This window comes from Beta vulgaris, chromosome 5 (assembly GCF_026745355.1).
Source record: "Beta vulgaris subsp. vulgaris cultivar EL10 chromosome 5, EL10.2, whole genome shotgun sequence".
Taxonomy (NCBI): domain Eukaryota; kingdom Viridiplantae; phylum Streptophyta; class Magnoliopsida; order Caryophyllales; family Amaranthaceae; genus Beta; species Beta vulgaris.
Window position 1 is genome coordinate 41,310,343 of NC_079206.1, and position 24,817 is coordinate 41,335,159.

Genomic DNA, 24,817 nt, shown 5'->3' on the forward strand with positions numbered 1-24,817 from the left:
TTCTTCCCTAAATCGCAGCCCTTCAAATATTGAAGGGTTGCTAGCCAAAAACGTAGTCCTTAGGGCTGTTTTGACCGTAGTCCTTGCGTATTTTTCAACTAGTGATTCACAATGGTTTTGTTAAGTGCCCATATGAACATGCACTTTATGTGAAAAAGAAAGGTGGCAATGTTCTTATAGTGTGTTCATATATTGATAATCTATTGTTCACGAGCAATAATCAAGATATGTTCAAGGAATTTGAAATGACTAATTGTGGTCTAATGAATTTCTTTTCTTGACATGAAAGTGAGTCAGTGTAAAGATGGTATTTTTATTTCTCAAAAGAAGTATGCAAAAGAATTTCTTGAGAAATTTCAAATGAACTCATGCAAATCTATTAGCAACCCTGTTGCAACGGGGACAAAGATGACAAAGGTTGGAGAAGAAAAATTGATCAATCCAACTTTCTACAAGAGTTAAGTCGGAAATCTAACATATTTAACCATAACTAGACCCGATATTGTATGTGGAGCTGGGCTTGTGAGCAGATATATTGAAAACCCTAAAGAATTTCATTGATGTATTGCGAAAAGAATAATGAGGTATATCAAAAGGTACGTTAGATTTTGAAATCTATACAAATATATTAAAAGACGTGTGTAACAACGTTGATGCGCCACGTGACACCCTCTTCCTGCCACCAGAATTTCGCCACGTGTCTGTTAACCAACAAAGTCAAGTTGTCATTATTTTAAAAATTAATATGCTGAAGCTTGGGCTCGAACCCCTAACCTTATGTAAGGGTTTTCAAAGAATCATCATCTCATCTAACTTCTCTTAGTGATCCATGTTTCCACAAAATTACAAATATGTGTTGTAATTAGTTAATGTTATTAAACATATTCCTTGCATCCTTAAAAATAAATAAATTTGCATGTTCATTAAAATTAATTATGTATGCATGATACCATTTGAAGAGCAGTGTTGACCACTATAGTACTATCCCTAGGGAGTTTTAGTTCATGTAATTTATGTACAATAAAAAAAATCAGAAATTGCGTAGTATAGGGTTTGATCCCAAGACCTCAAGTACATATAATAAAGTCTTAACCACTAGGCTAAGTTGTATTTATTGTTATTATCATAAAGTATTATATTAATAAATGAATTTTTTTTATTACCCGGGCATAGCCCGGGCCTAATAACTAGTGATTTATTATTATGAAGATGAAGGAAAATTGTACAGAAATTCTGATAATAATTGGGCTGGAGACCAAGATAAGATGAGAAGCACAATAGGATATGCATTTTATTTAGGTTCAACTGATTTTACAAGGTGTTCTAAAAAACAATCCGTTGTAGCATTGTCAATTAATGAAGCAGATCACATAGCAGCTTCAACTGCTGTATGTGAAACAAGAAGCAATATGGTTTAAAAAATCTCTTGCAGGAACTTGATCATACTCAAGATGGGCCGATTAAAATATATGTTGATAACGTATCAGCTATAAAACTTGCTAAAAATCCGATACAACATAGAAGAAGAAAACATATAGATACGAGGTTTTTTCTTCGAGACCAAGTAAAGCAAGGCATGATCGTCCTCGAGTATTGTAATACCAAAGAGCAAATTGCGGATATTTTTACGAAGCCACTATCTCATAATACTTTCAAAAGATTAAGGAAAATGCTTGGGATGACAATTAATGTTTTAAGAAGTGTGTTGAAAGTCAAACTTTAATTTAGCATTACTATAATTAGTTTACTTTTAATAACTTTTGTTTAAATTAGATAATGGTTTAAATGAGAATTAGTTTAATCCTTTATTGGTTTAGTAAACCATAAGTTAAATATATGTAGAATTGTTATTTCATTATAATGAGGTAGAAGAAAAGAAAGAATAAGAAAGAAAGAAAGGAGAGAAATAAGTTGAAGAAGTTTTATATTTGAAAGATATATACAAAAAAAACATATTCTTGGATTGTAGCCCATATCAATTTCTTAATATAATGCTTTTAATTATTTGAGTTAGCAATTTATAAATTATAACTCCTACAAGGTAGGGGCCATTTGCCGGGGCGTGGAGCTTGTTTGCAACGGGTGGGGGTTACATTGTCTCCTGCATCGTAGTATCCTACTAGGTCCACCAAGATTAATTAATGTTAAGGGAATCACTAAATCAGTAAATGCACAAAAATAAAAAATCCCAGATAGGGTAGTGTCAAGGATCCCTTTCTTGAGACTCGTTTATGCAAATAGATTTAGATATTAAATTAGTTATTAGGTCCGAGCTATGCCTCGGGTAAGAAAGAATTTTCATTTATTAATATAATACTTTATGATAATAACACTAAATACAACTTAGCCTAGTGGACTTTAGTATATGTACTTGAGGTCTCAAGATCAAACCTTATACTATGCAATTTTTTAATTTTTTTATTGTACGTGGATTACATGAACTAAAACTCCCTAGGGAGAGCGCCACGTGGCACAATTTCTTGTTTTCGCACGCCATTTAGTATATTTGTATAGATTTAATCTATTGCTAAATCCAAATCTAGGTTACCTTTTGCATGCTGGGTTTTTCTCATATCCTTAAATGTGGCTTTCAGCGATTAAATCCACAATCAGTACCAAGTTTATTTTCCAATTACATAAAAGTGATATTCCTTTTTTTGATAACCAAGGCTTGTTTATTCGAATTTTGATGACCTTGTCAATCATAGATTAAATGGTCGCAGATGGTGGGGATTTTTGATGACATATGGGAGGAAGTAAATGGACAACAAAGGAAGAGAGAGATCAGAGAAGAAAAAGAAGGAAATGGGAAGAATTTTATTTTTACCATCTTAGCAGTTCACGATTCACGGTTTAATATGAGCTGATCGTGCTAAAATGTCGGATTATAAAAAAATAATTAAAATTCAAAATTATTTTGAGCGAAAGACCCAAAGATTAGATTATTAGAATAATTTTTTTTTAATATTTACTAATACAAAATTAAAGATATTAAGAATCAAAGGTAGTGTATTTGATAATGACAGAGAACGTATTATGCAAATATTTCATTCTTTAAAAAAATGGTTATTAGGCAAATATTGCATTCTTTAATGAAGGGAGGAAGTAAAATGTGAGTCTAGCTATGTGGCTCACTCTTAGGCTTTAGCCAACTAAAAGCAAAGCAAAACTACATTCGCGCCGTTTCTTAGAGATTATGCTAAGATAGTTTATCATCTAGAACTTTTTGGTATAACCTTGCATGAATCGGGATTAAAATTTCGAAGGAAAATTACTTATGCATCCTCTTTTCTTTCGTAGGGCATGTGAATACTCATGTAGGTGAGAGTAGTTCTCCTACATGTAGAATATTTGTACATATGGATGAAAAGTCATTTGAGAAAACATGGCCCATGGGAGTCCTTGTATAAAAGGATGTGCGTTAACGAACAACTAATGAGGTAAGTAGAAGCTCCTATAAAAAGGAAGATATTCTATCCAACTATTGTCGTCCAAACAACGAAAAATTCCCATGAATATGAATATAAAATAAATTCTTATGAATTTGAATTTTATGAAAACTTCTACTTATCGTATGAACCAAATGACCATTTACTATATGCACTAACGGTCCATTTGGTTAGTGGTCATAAATAATGGTAATGGTAATGAAATTTAGTGTAAATTTGTAAAAAAATTCTCATGTCAATGACCATGGAAATGAAACTTTATCGCGAAATATGGATTTCCTTTTATAAATTTTCATTACCACCCAATACCACATTCGCAAATGGTAATGGATAATAATGAGATTTTATGAACAAAATGGAAATCTTGGGATGGAATAGCATTATCATAGGAAATGATATTAGATTTTTAGTATAAATTTACATTATAATGCATTACCATTCCCACCATTTATGACCTCTTACCAAACGGGCAGTAAGGAGTGCCAACTTTTTTTCCACTAAAAAAAAGTACAAAATTTCGCAGTGTGATCTAGGTGCAACCATGATCATACCTTAGATTGAAATGCTTAGTTTCCAGATATTGATTGTCGCTTCACAAAATTATCTCTTTGGGAACTTTGGATTCAAAGACTCTCTCTGTCGCTTTTGTGGCCTGGAAATGAGTCACACGATCATTGTCAGATTAACATCAGAGGAGGATTGGGAAAGCAAAAAAAAAATAAAAATGATATAGATATAACATCGGGAATGACTTTACTTCTCGCTCCCAGTTTGTTTTCAGAGTAATGGCAAAGAAAGCGATAACTTGCACGATGAGTGCGCATATAATTCCTAGCCACAGACCCTTTAAGAAGAGATTGATGGTTAGTTTATACTTCATATTCATTAGTTAGAACATCAAATACAGGAGTAGATGTAGAAAAGTGAATGATTACTTTCCCTCCAATGTGCATGAAAAATGCCAACAGGATACCGATTGGAAGACCCACTATATAAAATGACCCTATATATTGATAAATGCTCCGATTCTTTGCCAACAACATCCTCTAGCAACGCCTGAATGATCCACACAAATAAAAATACAGATACAAATACAATATCGTATCAACTCCTTGTATTACTAAAATAAACTTGTACTCCCCTGTATTTTTTTTATCTTTCTCACTTAAAATCTTGACAATATTCACAATTAGAGACAATCTTTTAGATTTTTTCTCAATATATAAGAAAAATTATAATCATGTGGGATCTTGTTTGATTTGTCTGAATGAGTACTTTATTAATATTTAATTATTATAATTTTTATTTAATAGATAATAAGTGCATTGGTAAACGTGCAAAGTCAAAGTAGGAAAGATAAAAAAATAGAGAGAGAGTATTTCCTTTCGTCACTAAATAATAGGCTATTGTTGACTTTTTAATAGTCAAAATATATTAACTTTGATCATAAGTTTGTTAAAATTATATGTGAGTTATGATGGGTAGAAAATTTCTTTTGAATTTATTATGAATTATAAAAGTATTCTCCTGGGCTGAGATTGTAGATTTATAAATTTATATTAATGATATAATGATAAAGATATTGATCAAAGTTGGATTAAAACTCGTATCAACCTCTTGCACCCCTAATTACTATGCACCCAATAGAGTTATACAGGTTGTAATGATTACAATTTCTACTATTTTGTTTCTCTCTCCTTATATTTCCTTGCATTTTCAGTTTCTTTCTCATAAGTCAAAACTGCTTAATTTTCTCCCTTTTCAATTTCTTACTCAATTTTTCAGTTTTTCGTGATATATTTGATTATACAATTAAACATATTATAAATTATAAGGATTATATTGTCAGTTTCGATATTGTATATTTGTGTATGGTATAATGTGTTTTTCAGTGCTATAATATGTTTATTTGTGATAGTGTTTCTTTGTGTTGTAGTGTGTTTGTTTGTGATTTAAAGTATTCCTTTCTAATATAGTGTATATGTTTGTGTTAGACTATACATAATGTTGTGAGTATTATATTTTATATCTTTGGCCCAGTTGTATCATTCTTGAGGCCCAATGTATTACTTAGCCCAGTCTTAGCTTTTGTAATTTATTAGGGTGTAAAGTTTACTTGAAAGAAAGTGAAAATACAACAACACAAAAACCAATTCTCTCAACCTTCGAAGGCTTGCGGCTGCAGCCTTGTCATGGTATCAGAGCTCCGGTGATCGGAGACCGTACGTAACGAATTTTCCGGCGACCCTTATATGAGACTTAGCCTCGCTCGCGTGAAGTGTTAAGGAGAAAAACTCAGTGATGGGGGACGAAAAAAAGGAAATTCCTGTGACGAAAGGGGAGTGGCAGGTGAACGCCACCTCCCCGTATTACTTGGGCTCCGGCGATCAGCCGGGCAATATGATCAGCCACGTGATGTTCTCCGGGGAGAATTACGTGGCCTGGGCCAGAGCGATGACGCTCTCCTTACGAGCACGGCGTAAGTTCGTGTTTGTTGATGGTTCGGTTGATAAACCGAGTGAACCGAATGCACTACTGGGTTTGGAAACTGTGCATTCAATGATTGTTTCGTGGCTTTTGAGGAGCATGGAGCCACGTATTGCGGCTACAATAATGCACGACAACGCTAAAGAGTTGTGGGACTATCTCGAGCGGAGATTTTGTGTTGCCAACGGCCCTCGTATACAACAGATTAAGGAGGCCATTACTGATTGCAAGCAAACCGACACAATGAAAGTGGATGAATACTATACGAAACTCACGGGATTGTATGATGAACTGGCAAGATTAAAACTTGTACCTTTGTGTGAGTGCAAGCAATGTGTTTGTGGTCTTGGGGCTAAATTGGCGAAGGATAGGGAGGAGGAGATCTTCCACCAATTCTTGATCGGACTCGATCCGAAGTACGGCGCTGTGCGTACTAATTTGTTGTCCCAGCAGCCCTTAGGGGACTTGAATCGCGCGTATCAAGTGTTGATTCAAGAGGAGCAGTCGCGCATGGGTGCTCGTGGTAAGGACACTCAAGAGAATGTTCATGCATTTCTTGTGAGCAGTGAACGTGGGAGAGGGCGTCTCGATCGCATTGATAAAAGTAAATTGGTGTGCACACATTGCAAGAAGCAAGGGCATGAAGTAGGGACGTGCTTCAAGATTCACGGGAATCCGACATGGTACGAAGACCGCATTCGCGCACGCAACGCTGCAGCAGGGCGGTCCGATGGCGTGGCTGCTGGCGGGTCGGTCGCGTCTGGGGTTGGCGGTCAGTCCGCATCTGCTGGGAGTGGCCGTGGCAGTGGTGGCCAAAGTGGCAGTGGGTAGAGTAAGGGGACAGGGGGGGGGCTCGCGTCAACGTTGTTCATGATGGTGCATTCAATGTTGCTGGTGAAGGTGGAACTCCCTTGGTCAATCTTACTCCTAAGCAGATTCAAACACTTATGAATCTCATTAACAACGAAAATAATAACGGTGACCGTATGACGGGTGAGTTGTGTGATATTGCTTGGATCATTGACACAGGAGTGTCGCATCACATTACTGGTGCTTTGTCCTGTTTGAGTAATGTGCGCGAGGTGAGTGGGCGCCCAGTTGGTCTTCCTAATGGGAATACCGCCTATGCCACGGAGACAGGCGATGTTTATCTTGCCCCGTATCTTGTTTTGCGTGATGTATTGTTTGTGCCTGAATTTAATTGTAGCTTGATTTCTGTGTCACATTTGGTGTCGGATAATCAATGTACTGTCCAATTCACTCCTTCTTTGTGTGCTATACATGACCTACCTTCAGGGACTCTGATTGGAGCAGGTGAACGGAGAGGGGGACTCTACTTCTTCCGCAAGGTGGCTGTGGCTCATGTTGTTGGTGACTCAGATTTGAGCCTGTTTGACCTGTGGCATCAAAGGTTAGGTCATCCTTCGGAGAAAGTTGTGAAGATGCTTCCTGCTGTTCGTTCTAGCTCTCTTAGGAAGAAATTGAGTAAAGTTTGTGATATTTGTCCTATGGCGAAACAAACACGAGATAGTTTTCCTGTTAGTTTGAATAAAGCTAGTCGTGTGTTTGAACTAGTTCATTGTGATTTGTGGGGACCTTATAGTGTGCCTTCTTCCTGTGGTGCTACTTATTTTTTGACTCTTGTTGATGACTATTCTCGTGCCGTCTGGGTTTCTTTGTTACATAATAAAACTGAGGTTTATCAACATTTCATTTCTTTTTGTGCTATGGTGCGTCGTCAATTTGATACTGATGTTAAGGTGGTTGGGAGTGACAATGGCACGGAATTTAATTGTCTTCATGATTTCTTTACTGCAAACGGAATTCTTTTTCAGACCTCATGTACTGGCACCCCTCATCAAAATGGGCGAGTTGAGAGAAAACATCAACATATATTGAATGTGAGTCGTAGCTTAATGTTTCAGGCTAGCTTACCTATCGATTTTTGGGGTGAGTGTGTCCTTGCGGGCGTTCATATTATTAACCGTACTCCTTCTGGTGTTTTGGGGAACATCACTCCGTATGAAATGCTATTTGGTCATGCTCCTTAATTTGATCTTTTACGTGTATTTGGATGTTTGTGTTTTGCTCATAATCAAAAGGCGAAGGGTGATATTTGCTCCTAGGAGTCGAAAGTGTGTTTTTATTGGGTATTCTCCGGGTAAGAAAGGGTGGAAGTTGTATGATTTGGAGACTCACACTATTTTTGTTTCTCGTGATGTGTTATTTTATGAACAACATTTCCCTTATGCATCTCCTTCTCCTGCCCCAGCCCATGACTCCCTACCTTCCCCCTCTATCTTTCCAGACGAGCCCACTTCCTCTCCTATATCTCTCGGCCCAGCAGCCTCTCCCTCACAAACACATCCCTCACAAACCGGCCCATCCTCACCCGACCCTACTGCTTCCCCTCCAGGCCCATCTCTTCCTTCACCCGACCCCGACGCTAATTCCCTCCCAGCTGGCCCAGCTCGTGTTGAGCTTGCCAGCCCAGCTTCCTCCGAACCTTCTCTCGCGAACTCTCCCTCTTCTTCTGAGTCTGTTTCCTCTCCTGAACTTGGTCGTGGTCATCGTATCAAACAACCTAGTGTTTTATTGCGGGATTTTGTGGCTCACTCTGCGGATTCCGAGACTCCCCCTCCAGGTTCAGTACATGCTTCACGTCCCTCAGGTACTACTCCTTATTCTATAGCTCACTTTGTGAATTGTGATAATTTTTCTCTGCCCCACCGTGCCTTTCTTGCAGCTGTTGATGCGGGCGTTGAGCCCCGCACTTTTAAAGAGGCCATGACCTCTTCTGGTTGGCGAGATGCCATGCAAAAAGAGATCGAGGCACTGGAGAATAACCAGACTTGGGTGATGACTTCTCTTCCTCCTGGTAAGAAAGCTTCGGGATGTAAATGGGTTTACAAGATCAAGTACAACTCTGATGGTAGTGTTGAACGCCTCAAAGCTCGTCTTGTTATTCTGGGTAATCATCAGGTAGAAGGGATTGACTTTAATGAGACTTTTGCTCCCGTGGCTAAAGTGGTTACTGTTCGTGCTTTTCTTGCTGTTGCTGCTGCTCGTAACTGGGAGGTACATCAGATGGATGTGCATAATGCTTTTCTCCATGGTGATCTCGATGAAGATGTATACATGAAACTTCCTCCTAGTTTCACCCCTCATCATCCAGGTCAGGTGTGTAAGTTGCAGAAATCTCTCTATGGTCTTCTTTAGGCTCCCCGCTGTTGGTTTGCTAAGCTTGCTGCTTCTCTGCGCCAGTATGATTTCTCTCAATCCTATTTAGATTATTCTCTTTTCACTTATTGTTGTGCTGGTATCCGTCTGAATGTGCTCGTGTATGTTGATGATATTATCATTTCTGGCAATGATTCTGCTACTTTGACTGCTTCCAAACAATACCTGGGTGATTGTTTTCGTATGAAAGACCTTGGTCCTCTGAAATATTTTCTTGGACTTGAAGTTGCCCGTAGTGCTGATGGGTTCTTTGTCTCCCAGCGTAAGTACACCCTTGATATCATTGCTGAAGCTGGATTACTTGGCTCCAAACCGGCTCCTACACCCCTTGAACAAAATCACAACTTAGCCATGGCCGATGGCCCTTTGTATTCGAATATTTCTCAGTATCGTCGCCTTGTGGGGCGACTTATCTACTTGGCTTTCACTCGTCCGGATTTGGCTTATGTGGTTCATGTCCTTGCTCAATTTATGCATGAACCTCGTCAACAACATTGGGAGGCAGTCCTTCGTGTTGTTCGTTACCTAAAGGGTTCTCCGGGCCAAGGTATTGTCTTATCTTCTACTTGTGATATGCATCTGACGGCTTGGTGTGATTCTGACTGGGCTAGCTGTCCTTTGACCCGTCAGTCTGTTACTGGGTGGATCGTGTTTCTTGGTTCGTCTCCTATATCCTGGAAGACTCGCAAACAACATACTGTTTCTCGTTCCTCTGCGGAGGCTGAGTATCGTTCCATGGCTGATGTTACTGCTGAACTTAAGTGGCTTCGTGCTCTTCTTGGTAGTCTTGGGGCCTCTCATTCTGGTGCCTGCTCTCTTTTCTGTGATAGCAAGTCTGCTCTTTACATCGCTCAAAATCCCATTTTTCATGAGCGCACCAAACACATTAAAGTTGATTGCCACTATATCCGGGACGCTATTCATGCGGGTTTGGTGTCTACTGCCCATGTTCCTACTACTGAACAACTGGCGGATCTTTTTACTAAGGCCCTCGGGTCTCGTCCTTTTCTTTATTTGCTTGGCAAGTTGGGCATTGCTGATCCCCATGCTCCAACTTGAGGGGGGGTGTTAGACTATACATAATGTTGTGAGTATTATGTTTTATATCTTTTGCCCAGTTGTATCATTCTTGAGGCCCAATGTATTACTTAGCCCAGTTTTAGCTTTTGTAATTTATTAGGGTGTAAAGTTTACGTGAAAGAAAGTGAAAATACAACAACACAAAAACCAATTCTCTCAACCTTCGAAGGCTTGCGGCTGCAGCCTTGTCAGTTTGTGATATAGTGTTTCCGTGCATTAGTTGATTGTACGATTGAATCTATTATAGAAGATTGGGATAATATTGTCAATTTTGATATAACGTCTTTGTATGTGATATAGTGTGTTTCTCTTTGCTATATTTTTTTTTTTTTTGCAAGAACTATAGTGTTTCTTTGTATTATAGTATATTTGATTGTGATATAATATATTTGTTTGTGATATAATGAGTTTGTATGTATTATAGTAATATGTGCCTTGATTTACGTACGTGAGTCTGGTACACACTAATTTTACCAGTGAACCACGTCCACACAAGTCGAATTGTCAACGTTTATATAATCAACCACAAGAAGGGACGTCGATTTGACAACTAAAATAGGGTGTTACCAGAGAGAACGCATGCGAGCCCGTCTAAAAAATTTGTCAATGCTAGTAGAGGCATCATGGTAGCTAAATATGTAACCACTTCGATCTCGCTACTGTAAGCATAACCCCAAGCATTTCGTATCAATATAAGGACTAACCCCACAACAATACTCTCGAAGATTGTCATGCATAAGACAACGTATACTGCTAATCTTGCTGATTGTGGATTGCCAGCTCCCAATTCATTGGATACCCTAGTACTGCAGATAGACAAGACTAAACAAAATTTAGAGTCTACTTCGATAATCTTATCGTAATTTTTCTTCTTACTCATTAGAACTGTTCTTCAGGACTGCTCATAGTGTAAATTAGGTCTGTCATGTTTGTGAAAGCCAATTCAGGGAAAATAATTGCAAATTTTCTGAAAGCAACATAATTAACTGACCTCACTGCACCACTGAGACCTTCAGGAATAACCCAGAAAAGTGAGGTAGTATTTAGGCTGCAAGAAGTTCCATGACAAAATAGGTTATTATCTTTACAAGCTTAGTTTCTACACCCGGGGGCACGATTTTATGTTCCCAGTTACATGTTCTTATCATTACACTTACACCTGTATGTTCAAATCATATGAATATAAAGGCATCACAACAAAAAACTTCAGGTGTTAGAATAGAGTGAGTATGTTAAAACAAAATTTGAGTCATTGATAAATCAAACATCACTGGATGATGAAAGAACTGTAGGTGGTAATGAAAAAACATTTAAATGGGAGTTGCCCTGAGTGAATTAAAGCCTAAAAGCCTAAAAAACATGTAAATATGTCAAAATCGAAAAAGAAGTTTGGTAAAGCCGAAAAGATGACTGTAAATTCGGTAGCTAGCTTTTAGATTCGGGTAATGCTCCAAGCTATAGCACGGATAACACTTTATGGCATCACTGTAAAATCGTAATTTGAAATTGTCAAATTATGTCTGAATCCTCAAGTTTTAGTTTTTAAAACTATGTTCTTATTTAAGGGGCAATGCCTATGCCTGGGTTTTGCTTAGGGAGAGATAAGGAGTAGGGACAAAGAATGGAGATATGGGTAAGACATCATTTATCCCACATAATCAATACTTGTACTTGGGAGGAATTTGATACTGTCATCTATGAAGCCACTAAAGTTGGATATATAAATATGGAATGCGAAAAAGTTAGGCCACTAAACTTTAATTAGGCCAGACCGACCTGGTGGTACCGAAGTTGGACTTTGTTCTTCATATACCACTTTCGTATTCCATATCATCTCAATTCTCATATACCAAACAGCCCGGTACAATATTTAAATACCAACCTGATAGAAAGCACTGAAGTTTCTAACGATGGATTTGGCAGAAGACCGGACAAGAGAACAATCATCTCGAAAGACCACATTTCCATGCTGTTTCAATCATAGGAAAGTAAAATTTTCTTAAGTTGCTTCTACTTCTATTAAGAAAGAAACAAAATCAAATATCAAATGAAAATTCCAAACCACCTTACATCTATCCGTAATTGGAAAATTAAGAAATCATAGCAAATATAATTGCTTTTTTTAGAATCTACTATATACCTCCCTCTCCAATTCAATTTTTTTTTTTTTTGAGGTTATCTAGTCAACTAATCTTGACTAATGTTGACTTTTAGAACTTAATAAAACTTGTATGAACCACTTTAAGAACTTATTATTATTGAAAAGTCCAAATAAACTGAATAACACTACCATTGTTGATTGCAACATATCCATTTTTGCCATATATCTTTATCTTATTATTTTAATTTAAGATGACCCCTACATCCACCTACCCACTTTTTCCTAAAGTCTTTCAAATTGTCTCAAGTGAATGCATCAAGTATCAGCTGATTTGAGGAGGGAATAATATACTCCAACATTGGCAAACAAAAAAAAGATCTTCAAAAAACTCAAAGTCTTCACATAGGAACATAGCAAGAACCTTACCATACCATGACAGCCGATGGTACAGCAAGCCTCAGAAGTGCAGGAATACCTTGAAACGATGCAGTACAGAAACCGGTCCAAGTTCTTGAAAACGAGGAAGAAAATTTCACATAAAGTGCTAACAACAAGCAGTTGATCCAGTACGATATAGTATTTGCAAGTGCTGCGCCTTTGCTTCCTAGGCCAGATTTGAACACCAACATCCAACAGATTAATATGTGCAGTAAAGTAGTAATTCCAGAGGTCAGCATCATGGGAGAAACTATGTTTTGGGTTTGGAAGAATCTTATAAGGCATTGAAGGAGGCTATAAGCAAAAAGACTTGGAATCATGAATTGGGCATAAGGCGCTGCTTCAGCTGCTATCTTATGATCCTGTCCTAAAGCTACCAGAATTGTTTCGGTATATGACCATATCACACTAATGGGGATGCTTATTACCAACAGAAGAACCATGGCTCGCTGTGTGTGTATGCCCACCATATGGTATTGCTCTGCGCCATATGACTGGCCACATATGGTCTCTAGTGCACTCGCCATTCCTAGCTGATCACCAGAAAATTACAAGATGTTTAGAGTTTAGATTGCCTGCAGTCTCTGTGGCTGGCCTGAACATAACCATTTATGAGCACAACATCTGTTGTGAAAGTAAGCATTTATGATCTAATACAACATTTGTTGTTAAATAACAAATATAAAATAAAATAAAAATATGAATAACAAACTGATGTTCACATAAGTTATCGGGTGGGTACTAGTTGTTGACCCCGGGGATCCCTAAGTCATTTACCAATGTAAATTTCAAGTGTTTAATCAAACACTTGAGATAAGTGGGAAAAAGGAGGGCGACTGTTTACTAAAAACACAGGTCTCCGCAAAGTCCTAAGACCATGTATGGGGGTTGACGCCTGCCTAGTGCCGGAAGGTCAAGGAAGTTGATGACCTGATGAATGGGGAGCCGGCAACTGAAGCCTCGGTGGACGGCGGCCGTAAGTATAACAGTTCTAAGGTAGTGAAATTCCTTATCGTGTAAGTTCCGACCTGCACGAAAGGCGTAATGATCTGGGCTAGACGTTGGATTGTGCTCGTAAAATAATCTTCCGGTTCCTTTTGGATCTTTTACATAGTAAATTATAATATGAATTATTGATCAATATAATCCTTGGCTTCAAGAGAGAACATATATGTATATATAATTAATTACAAAGACTATAATACAATCTTAGTTTTGAAATTTTAAGTTAATGTGTAAAAATATAATCGATGTAATTAAATACTATAGTGGTGTTAATTAGGGAGGTTATAAAAATTTTACAAGTTTCTCTTTTAATATAGAGTACTCAAAGGTAGGACATGTTATTATTAACACTAGATTAATGAGTATAAACATATACATTTGTATTTAATTGTTATAACTCTTGGCTTCAAGAGAGAACATATATATATAAGTATATAATTAATTACAAAGACTATGATACAATCTTATTTTTGAAATTTTAAGTTAATGTGTAAAAATATAATCGATGTAATTAAATAGTGTAGTGGTGTTAATCAGGGAGGTTATAAAAAGTTTTAAGAGTTTGTCTTTTATAAGAGTACTCAAAGATAGGGCATGCCATTATTAACACTAGATTAATGAGTATTAATATATACATTTGGGGAGAATCATCTAAGACACAAGGTGAGGCTGGAGAAGTCGTAGAACAAGAGAAAAGGAATGGAACATTAACTAACACAGAGCAGAATATTATGATTCCTGACATATTCAATTGAAGGCAACTGCCGGAGTGGTGTTTGGTGAAGAAGCTCGACAAAAATGGAAGACATTTACTAATCAGAGTAAAATTTCTGATAAAGGTATGGGCCTCAAATTTGTAGCTCCTACTGTTGTAGAAGGAATCCCCACAGCTCATTTAGAGAAGAATGAAGTAGAAAAATGAAATATGGATGAATGCTGTGATGGTTTATGTAGTTGGCCAGAACCCTACATTAACTTCTGTGAGAGCTTACATTATGTCACAATGGCAACTAACGGATGAACCTCAAATGTTTAAACATGAGGAGGGATACTTTGTGATTAAACCGGGTAGTCGTGAAATTAGGAATTCAGTTTTGTATGAAGGACCTCATTTGTTTTATGGCAAACCCATGATTGTTAAACAATGGACAGCTAATTTCAATTTTCATAGTGGAGTGTTAAAGGTTATTCCTATATGGATTAAGCTTCCAAACTTGCTTCTTTATTGCTGGAGTGAAGGTTCACCCATTAGGATTGGTAGTCTAATTGGAGTTCCTCTATATGCTGATGAATGTACTTCTAAATCATTGGGACTCTCTTTTGCAAGGATATTGGTTGAAATGGATGTTATAAAGGAGGTAAAGAAAGAAGTGAAAATAGCTGATCCTAATGGGAAAGTTATTTCTCAAGTTGTGTTATATGATTGGCTACCCCCTTTTTGCAAGAAATGCAATGTTATTAGGCAAAATTGTGATAACAAACATAATCAAAAAATCCAGCTTAAGGCTCCACAACAAAATTGGGTTAAGAAATCTGTGATGGTGATTGAGCCACAGGAAGTTACTAAAATTTCTAAGGTTGATTTTGTTGCAGGGGATTTTGGCAGTAGACTTTAGCCTAGCTGGTGGTCCTGTCAGTGAGGTAGATCCTTGCAACTTTATTACACCTACTCAGACACAAGGTTTACAGAACAAAGAAACTAACTGATGAAAGAGCCTGGAAGGTGATCACTCGAAAGACAAAGGATAAGGGGAAACAAGTAGGCCATCAGGCTTCAAGAATGATACAAGCAGTGCTCAAGACTCGGGCTTCAAGAATGATACCTTACAGTGCTCAAGACTCAGGTAGACCCGAGGGTGCTAAGGGACCAAACCCTTATCTATCATGATAATAATGGTCTCTTGGAATGTCAGGGTTCTACTCGTGGACTAACAAAGGTGTGGGTGAAGATAGGATTGCTAGTAGAATATCTTTGGATTGATAACTTTTCAGAAATTAAAGTTAACCATCTTCCTTATGGTATATCTGATCACTCTCCTTTAATGTTCAATATGAATCCTAATGTTGTTGAAGGTGGTAGGCCCTTAAATTTAACAACATTCTCTGTGATCATGAAAACTTTGAAGATGCAGTGAAGATAGCTTGGAAGGAAGTGAATGATATATTTCACATGAAGAAAGTTTGGCACAGACTTAAGAATGTTAAACAAGCCCTCAAAAGTTTACATTCAAAGCACTATGCTCATGCTCACATTAAAATGGAAGATTTTAGAAGACGACTTACAGCTCTACAAGCACTGTCACTCTTTCAAGATGATGTTGATGTTCAGCTGGAAGAAAAAGAGTGCTATGATAAACTGAGATTCTGGTCTAAGGTTGATGAGAGCATATTGAGACAGAAGTCCAGAATCACTTGGCTTTCACTAGGTGATTCCAACTCTAAACTTTTATATACTGCTGTTAAATCAGGAAAGCAATTCAAGGAATAGACTGGCTTTGATTTCTTCTGAGGATGACAATCCTCTCACAAACATAGCAAATATTAACAAGAGCTAGTTGGTTTATATGAAAAGCTTTTGGGTACTTGTGCAGCTGAATTGCTAGGAATTGATCTTCCTACAATTAGAGAGGGTCCTACCTTAAGTGCTGCAACTAGGGAAATGCTAGTAAAGCCTATTAGTGATCAGGAGATTGACAATGCTCTTTGGGCTATTGATGACTCTAAGTCCCAGGTTTCAATGCTGTCTTCTTCAAGAAATGTTGGCCATTCATTAAAAGAGATATTTATGATGCAGTGCTGCTTCTTACAGTCCTACATGCATGGGCCTATAAACATCACTGCTGTGACACTTATTCTCAAGAAAGACAATACTAGATATGCTAAGGATTTTTGTCCTATAGCCTGCTGCACTATTCTTTACAAAATAGTGTCTTAAAATAATCACTCACAGGTTGCATGAGGTTATAGGGGAGGTAGGTTATAAGGGAGGTGGTGATCAATCTCAGAAAGACACACAGCTAATAATGTAATCCTGACAACTGAATTGATTAGAGGGTATGGTAGAGCTCACATCTCTCCAAGATGTGTAATCAAGGTGGATATTAGGAAGGCTTATGATTCACTAGAGCGGACTTTCCTCGATATGAGTTGGCCTTTCCAAATCAGTGTATAAGATGGATAATGGCTTGTATTCGGAGTGTTTTATACTCTATCTTGGTTAATGGAATTCCTACTAAAGCATTTAAAGCAAAAAAAGGCTTAAGACAGGGAGATCCCCTATCTCCTTTTTGCTCTATGTATGGAATACTTAAGTAGATGCCTTGGAAGGCTTAAATTGAACCCTGATTTCAATTTTCACCCTAAGTGTGAGAGGATTCACCTCACACACCTCATGTTTGCTGACAATTTGTATTGTTGGCTGCGCAACAGTGAACTGCAGCAGTGAACTTGCCAATAGGTACACTTCCTTTTAAGTACTTAGGAGTCCCTCTTACTCCTAAAAACTAAGTTCCTCTCAATGTAAACCTCTCATTGAAAAGATTACATAGAGCTCAGAGCTCGATGGCTCATTTGCTCTCATATGCAGGAAGATTACAGCTTATAAGAACTATCTTGAGTAGTATGCAGAATTATTGGGCACATTTTTCCCCTCTCAAAGAAAGTTATTGAAGTTGTAGAGAGTATTTGTAGAAAATTTTTATGGATTGGGTCTACTAATCCATCTCATAAAGCTCCTGTTGCTTGGGCTGATTTTCATAAGTCCAAAACAGCTGGTTGTTGGAATCTGATTGATATGAAGCTGTGGAACAAGGCTGTCATTATGAAGCTTTTATGGGCCTTAGCTTTCAAGAGTGACAAGCTGCGGGTAAGGTGGGTTTTCACCTACTATATTAAAAGAGGGAATGTTTTCAGTGTTGCCATCAGTAGCAACACATCATGGTTGTTGAGGAAGATAGTTGAGAGTAGAAGCAGCTTAAGGAGGTTAGGATTCAGTTCTTAAAAATGAGCAATTCAGTACAAAAATATCTACACATTGCTGCTTGGTGACCATGATAGAGTCCATTGGAGGAGACTTCTGTGCAACAACAATGCCACGCGCAAAAGCAAGTTTACCCTTTGGCTTGCTTTGCAAAATAGACTTTACACTCCAGATAGGTTGAGTATGTGGAATATTGAAGTAGAATTTGTAGTCTTTGTGACAAGGAGCAGGAATCAGTGAATCACCTTTTCTTTGAGTGTGAGTTTGCTACTGGTGTCTGGCATCCTATTTTGCAGATGATGGGATTTAATCAACAGGGACGAGGTTTTCAGTATGAGTGGCAGTTAGCAGCTACTAACGCTCATAGCAAGCGTAGAAGATCAATGCTCTATGTTATGCTATTCACTGAAGTAGTGTATACAATTTGGATTCAAAGAAACAACAAAATTTTCAGAGGGTCTTGCTTGCCTACTAGCCAAGTCATGAAAGAAATGTTTTCTAAAGCCTCTGCTAGCTGTAAAGATAGTGATAGAATTTTACTTTTGAGAAACAATATATAGCAATTGTAGGGTGTTAGGTTGTGTTGGCCCTTGTTCTCTCCCCTTGTTGGTGGTGAGTAATTTCGGCTTTTGTGTTGCTTTGGTGTGTATTCCCCATTTTTTTGGTAGCCAATAATAATTTTGAATTGTCCAAAAAAAAAACATATATATTTGTATTTAATTGTTTTAAAGAGAGATATTATCTTGTCGATAAATTTTTTTTTTTCCCACAAAGACCAATATGAAATTATATATTAATGGTTAGTGCATTTGTTTTTCAAATGAGCAGTTAGGGGTTCGAGTTTTAACACACATATTTTTATTGTTTAAAAATGCCTCAATTTTTCTAAATGTTACGCTTTCCTTTTATGGATGTTTCTATTTAATTGTTACACTTTCATTCTCCTTAACTTTTTACACTTTTCTACCACATATACTCCATATGTAACACCCCTAGATTTGCATGAGCATTGTCATCTTTGGGCCCTAACCCGCAAGGATTTACTTTGGTGCAGAATAAAAATCCTATCGAAAAAGCCTCTACTATGTTGAGGTGTCACCTCTATATAAAGAAGGTTCCGTCCTTCTCAACTTTCGATGTATCATAACCCCCGATATTCGTGAAGTGGAACGGCCCAAAAGCCCACGCGAGCCCAGAAATCGACGGGGTGTGGGGTTTGGATGCGGAAAAATCGAATGGGTTAGGGGAGTGTGTGAAAATCGACGGTGTTGGGGGAAGGGTGGGGAAATCGACGGGGTGCTACGAGGGTGAGGAAAACGACGAGGGTGTTAGGGTAAGGGAGAGGGCGGGATGCAGAGGGGTTATGGAGGGGGGCTGCTGGGTGGTGGAGGGAAGGGGGGTTGGAGGGTGGGAGAGGATTAGGGCTTGGGTTAGAGTTTAGGGTTAGGATTAGAGGTTAATTAGGGTATAAATTAGAAAATTAGGATTAATGACGAATGACGGTTAAAAATTAGGATTAGAGGTTAACACCGTTCGTCACTAACAGTATGTTTGGTTCATTTTTAGTAAAGGAAAGAAAGGGAAGAAAGAAAGGAAGGGAAGAGAAAGGAAAAGGATGGAAGAGAAAGGAAAAAAACCTTAATTTCCCATGTTTGGTATAAATTTTCTCTTTCCTTCCGAATTCCCCCGCTTTTGGGAGTAAAAAAAAAAGTGAAATTTTATTAAAGAGTCTTTCTTTCCAATTCCTCCCATTTCCGTTAACTTAATTTTTTTTTTAATGAACCAAACATTGGAAAGTAATAAATTTCCTTCCACTTCCTTACCTTTCCTTCCAAATTCCTTCTACCAAACAAACTGTAAGGGTATTTGGATGTATTAGGTTGAAATTGAGCAAAACTCGTTTATTTAATTTTCTGAAAACTCGAGGATATTTGGCGAGAAAACCATTCTTTTAATTAGTGTTTTGAGCTAGTCAAGACACTAAAATCTACTTAAAAAGCTTGTGTTGAACACGTCCATTCGTCCAAATGTTAGTTTGGATCAACTAATAAAATGAAAAAGGAATGAAACAAAATAAAAAAAAAAATATAAAAACATAGAATGCAAGTTTTTTTTAAAAAATAGAATATAACATAAATACATATATAGGAAAAAAAAAAAGGATTTGGGAGAAATTGAACTCACTAGCAAGCTGAATCCAGTAACATATGCGAAGGAGGTAGCCATAGAAGCTCCAGACAGAGCTATCTCGCCAAGGTGGCCCACCATCATGAGAGAAATTATATGTAACGAAAATGTCAATAGACCAACTAATATCAATGGACCTGCTAACCGTAGTTGTTTCTTGACTTCATCTTGAAAAGCCTTTCCACGTTGAGTTTTCTCCCGGTCTTGATCCTCGTTTAATATTACAAGTTCATCATGTTGAGATTCATATGTATTTCTTTCATTTTGTATTGGGTCTTCTCGGACTTGATAGAGTGGCTTACTAAGAAGAAGGAGAGTAGTTGTTGGTTTCTCTGGTTTATCCATTTTCAGTTTGGGAGACTAGACAAAAGGTAGGTAAATTAATTTTAAATAGTGACGAAACTGGGAAAGTCGGCAATTTATGGATTGTGTTTGTGACGTCTGAAAAAACGATGGCTCGTTTGATAAAAACTACCGCTGATGAACTCGGCCCGATCCGATTTTTGAGTAAGTTTTGCCATTTTGGGCAGAATTTTTTGGTCCGACCGGCTCGGTCTGATTTTTCATTTTGGGCCGGGCTTTGGACAAGTCAAAAATGACTTTTTTGTTTATTTTTTTGGCCCGAAAGATTCGCTCATTTGGCCTGAAATACCGGAGTTCAGGCACAAAAATTTGACTGAAATTTCGGCGCGGCCCGTCTGGTCCATGATCACCTCTAATAAAAGAACCAACAAATGTTACGCCCAACATTATTGATACTAAATAACCTGAGCCGACCTATGTGGGATTTTGAGTGGCATCGGCTCCTCAAAAATATTTTTTTTAAAAAGAATATTAAGAAAAAAATAAAGTCTAAAATACGTAAAGAAAGGTAAAGGCGAAACTTAAAAATGTTAACTCTTCTTAATTCACAAATCTCAAAAACTTAAAAAGTGTACGACAAATAACTGCATAAGAGAGAAAAAGATAAAATAAAAAAAATAACCTAAAAAGTGACATATTAGAGTTTACAATATATAGGACCAGGAGCATGCCGTAGTTGTACAAGACATGGTCGTGCACAGACACGCTACCACTCATTATGCGCCACGTGGAGCTGGATCGTTGTAACACCCACGATTATTCTCTATTTTCCAAAAATAATTTTTTAATATAAAATTTAGAGGATTATCAAAATATTATCGCCCGTGTAATAACGTATCGCCTTATCTAGAATTTTGCAACGGAAATAATAATAATAATAAATAACTTTGAAAATAAACTCAGCCAACCAAAAGCCAACTCCAAAAGTCAAACCAACATAAAGTCAAAGTTAACTACAAAAGTAAAAGTCAACTATAGAATGATAAAGTCAACACAAGCTCTCCATGACTTCCCGAACCCATGATACATCATCTTCAAACCTGTAACGGACGATGCACTATTGATCCCTAGAGACTACTCATCAAATAGGTCATCACATGATCAATAAGGCATAGTCATGATCAATTGATCAATACATACACACAAAGCACGTAATCAGCAAAGTTGAGTACTACATAGAAAATAACTATAAAATCTAACATGATACTAATAAACATTAAGCAGTAATAAATAATAGTATAATGGAATAATTGATTCGAATAATACAACCTTTTACAAATTAATTTTTAATAAGTCGACCTTTCATTTATTTTTGAATAATGCAGCCATTTGGAGGTATTTGCTTTTAATTGGCTTTGACATGTTGATAATCAGTTTGTTTAGTAAGGCACAATTCCCAACTTGTCCATTTTTCCTTTCTTTTGCCTTCATGCCTACTTCTGTGTAAAAAGTTAATGTTTTAGATGATTTTCTATCATTTTCACTCATAACAAGTAAATAAGATATAAAGGTTGCATTATTCAGGAATAATTGCAAGGTTTGTTTATTAAAAATTAATTGGTGAAATTTTGTATTATTAGAATCAATTATTCCTAGTATAATAACATAGCAGACTACTTTTACTGAACTAGACTCCACAATTAATAAGTTAATTAATTTAGATGAAATAGGCAATGGAATGAGTTGTCCAAAGCAAACCAATCTTCAACTTCAAAGACGAAGTACGGGCGCGACTATGTACTCCCTTGACCTACGATATCGACGAACCTTTTAAATAAAAATAGGACGCAGTGATCAATTCAATCCCAAGAAAAGTCATGGGCTACCACCATGTACTCAAACTCATACTAGTCCAACACTTCAAAGTGCACAAGTCTAAAGTTACTGCTATTCACTTTTCCACTTTAAGTTATTAATAAATTATTACTTGGTATGACTTGTAAAATAAGACAAACAATATAATCACCAAAGATACATAAACTTCCATTTTTATCGTAGGATTAGATAAGGTAATCATTAACTTAACTACCCAAGAATAATTCCAATACCATTATTTATTTGTTGATCCAAGTCAACAACCAACCAACACTTTCATAGGTGAATAACCAACTTACCAAATAGTCCTCAAAAAGTAATTAAATAATCAAAAGGGAGCAACATGTTCCAATTCATGATCCAGTACCAAGATACTTCCTCTGTAACAAAATAGATGTTACACATTTGAAAACACAACATACTTTTTTAGGCAATTTTTTTTGAAGATGAGAGAGATATAGAGAAAGAAAAAAGAAGACTCATGTGATAGGAGAGAGATAGAGAGAGATTATTGCTTAAAAAAGAAGTGTAACATCTATTTTATTACAAGTACATTTAGAAAGTGTAACATCTATTTTGTTACACTCTTTCTTTCTCTTTTTTATTTTCTTTTCCTTTTCTACTTTCTCTCTCCTTATAATGTTAATATGATAAGTATTAGTACGTAATTTAACCTAGTAAAATTAGGAGTTTATTTTTGACCACTTATAGGGTAAAGTCAAAGCTAATTAAAAAAAGTATTTTCAATTAAAAAAATCCGAAATTATTTTCATTAAATAATTTAACACAAATATTTACTAAATGGGTATAAAAATACGGGGTGTTAGAATCTACCCTCCTTAAAATAAATTTCGTCGTGAAACTTAAAGTATTACTCAAATGATCAACTCATACTCTTGTTTATAGAAATAGCTCATTAACTCTAGCTTAGCCAACTACCAACACTTGAAATATAAAATCTCATCTTACATTTGACATTTCTCATAAATAACTTTAATGAATCAAAATCACAAACTCTATACTATAATAAGGAATTAAAGATGTAGGAATATTCATACTATAACAATTCATAAGTAGCGCATGAAACAAATCAAAGTTTTATCAGAAAACATCTAATCACACTTGCTACTAAATAACTATGAACACTAACGTACAAAATTGGTATGAATTCTATACGTCCTCATAACTAAGAGTTTACCTGGGTGAAGAGATGGGGATACTTAAGACGCATAACATCCTTAGCTTGCTAAGTAGACTCCTTCGAGTTGTGGTTTGACCACAACACATTCACAATCTTTGTCTCATCTTTGCGAGTCTTCCGAACTTTGTGATCTAGAATTTAAATTGGAAACTCCTCATAAGTCATGTTATCATCTAACTAGAGAGACTATGGATGTAGCATGTGTGAAGGGTCACTAATGTATCGCCGCAACTGAGAAACATGGAACACGTTATGCGCAAGATCAACGCCTGGCGGCAACGCCAATTTATAAGCCACCTCGCCTATTCTCTCCAAAATCTCGTACGGGCCAATGAACTTAGGGCTTAACTTGCTTTGTTTCCCAAATCTCAGCACTCCTTTCATAGGAGAAACTATAAGCAGCACCTTTTCTACCACTTGAAACTCCTCATGGCGACAATGCTTATCACCATAGCTCTTCTGTCTATCTCGTGCCGCCTTCATTTTCTGCTGGATGAGCTTTACCCGCTCAACAGTCTCCTCGATCATCTCTAAACCAATCACAATAGACTCGCCAATATCATTCCAACACAAAGGAGTACGACAACGCCTATCATACAAAGCTTCAAATGGTGCCATCAGAATGGTAGAATGATATCTGTTATTATATGAGAACTTTATCAAATTAAGCTTATCCTCCCAAGAGCCCTGGAACTTTAAGGCACAATCCCTCAACATATCCTCTAATGTTTAAATAGTGCACTTCGTCTAGCCATTTGTAGCAGGATGAAAAGTTGTACTCATCTTCAACTTAGTCCCCAAAGCTTCCTGAAGCTTCAGCCAAAAATTAGACAAGAATGCAATCCCTATCTGAAACAATATCGCTCGAAACACCATGAAGTCTAATCACGTGCTCTCTATAAGTAGTAGCCAATCGTTCATGCTTCCTGTTACGTAGTAAGAAACTAGTAATTTAATACAACAACTCCCGGCAACAGGTTCTTAATTTGGAGACTCGTGCAACAATGATTGGATTCGAATCTCGATACTGAGCTCCGACTAGCCACCTGCAAAAAAGCGACCACCGTGGAGGTTTGGGTGGTATTTCCCCCTCCAATGCTTAGGTCAGATATCAGGGATATGAAGGAACTTTTAGAGAGAGAAAGTAGAGAGAGAGTTTATGGCAGAATAACAGTACTATGCTTTGAAAAACGTACCTTTCCCCTGATTTCAAGGACTATTTATACTGTTTGAAATGACTGATGTACCTTGATGTCACCCTAATTTGGGAGCATCTCATTGGCTAAGCAATAAAATGGTGACATGTGGCAGGTGTTGATTGGTCAGTACACCTCACCTTTATGCAGGGATTGAAGTTGCTCTAGCTGGGCCTAAGTACAAATTTGGGCCATAAGAGTGGTTCTAGTACATCTTTTTCCTCAGAAAGGTGTACTTTAGCCCACATAATCTTCTGACCCATGTACTTTACCTTC

The 24,817-nt window shown here is 37.1% G+C and overlaps 1 pseudogene; it reads right to left on the minus strand.

Moving 5' to 3' along the window:
• Positions 1 to 330: 330 nt before the first annotated feature.
• Positions 331 to 20,409, minus strand: LOC104908255 (protein DETOXIFICATION 16-like; annotated as a pseudogene).
• Positions 20,410 to 24,817: the final 4,408 nt, after the last annotated feature.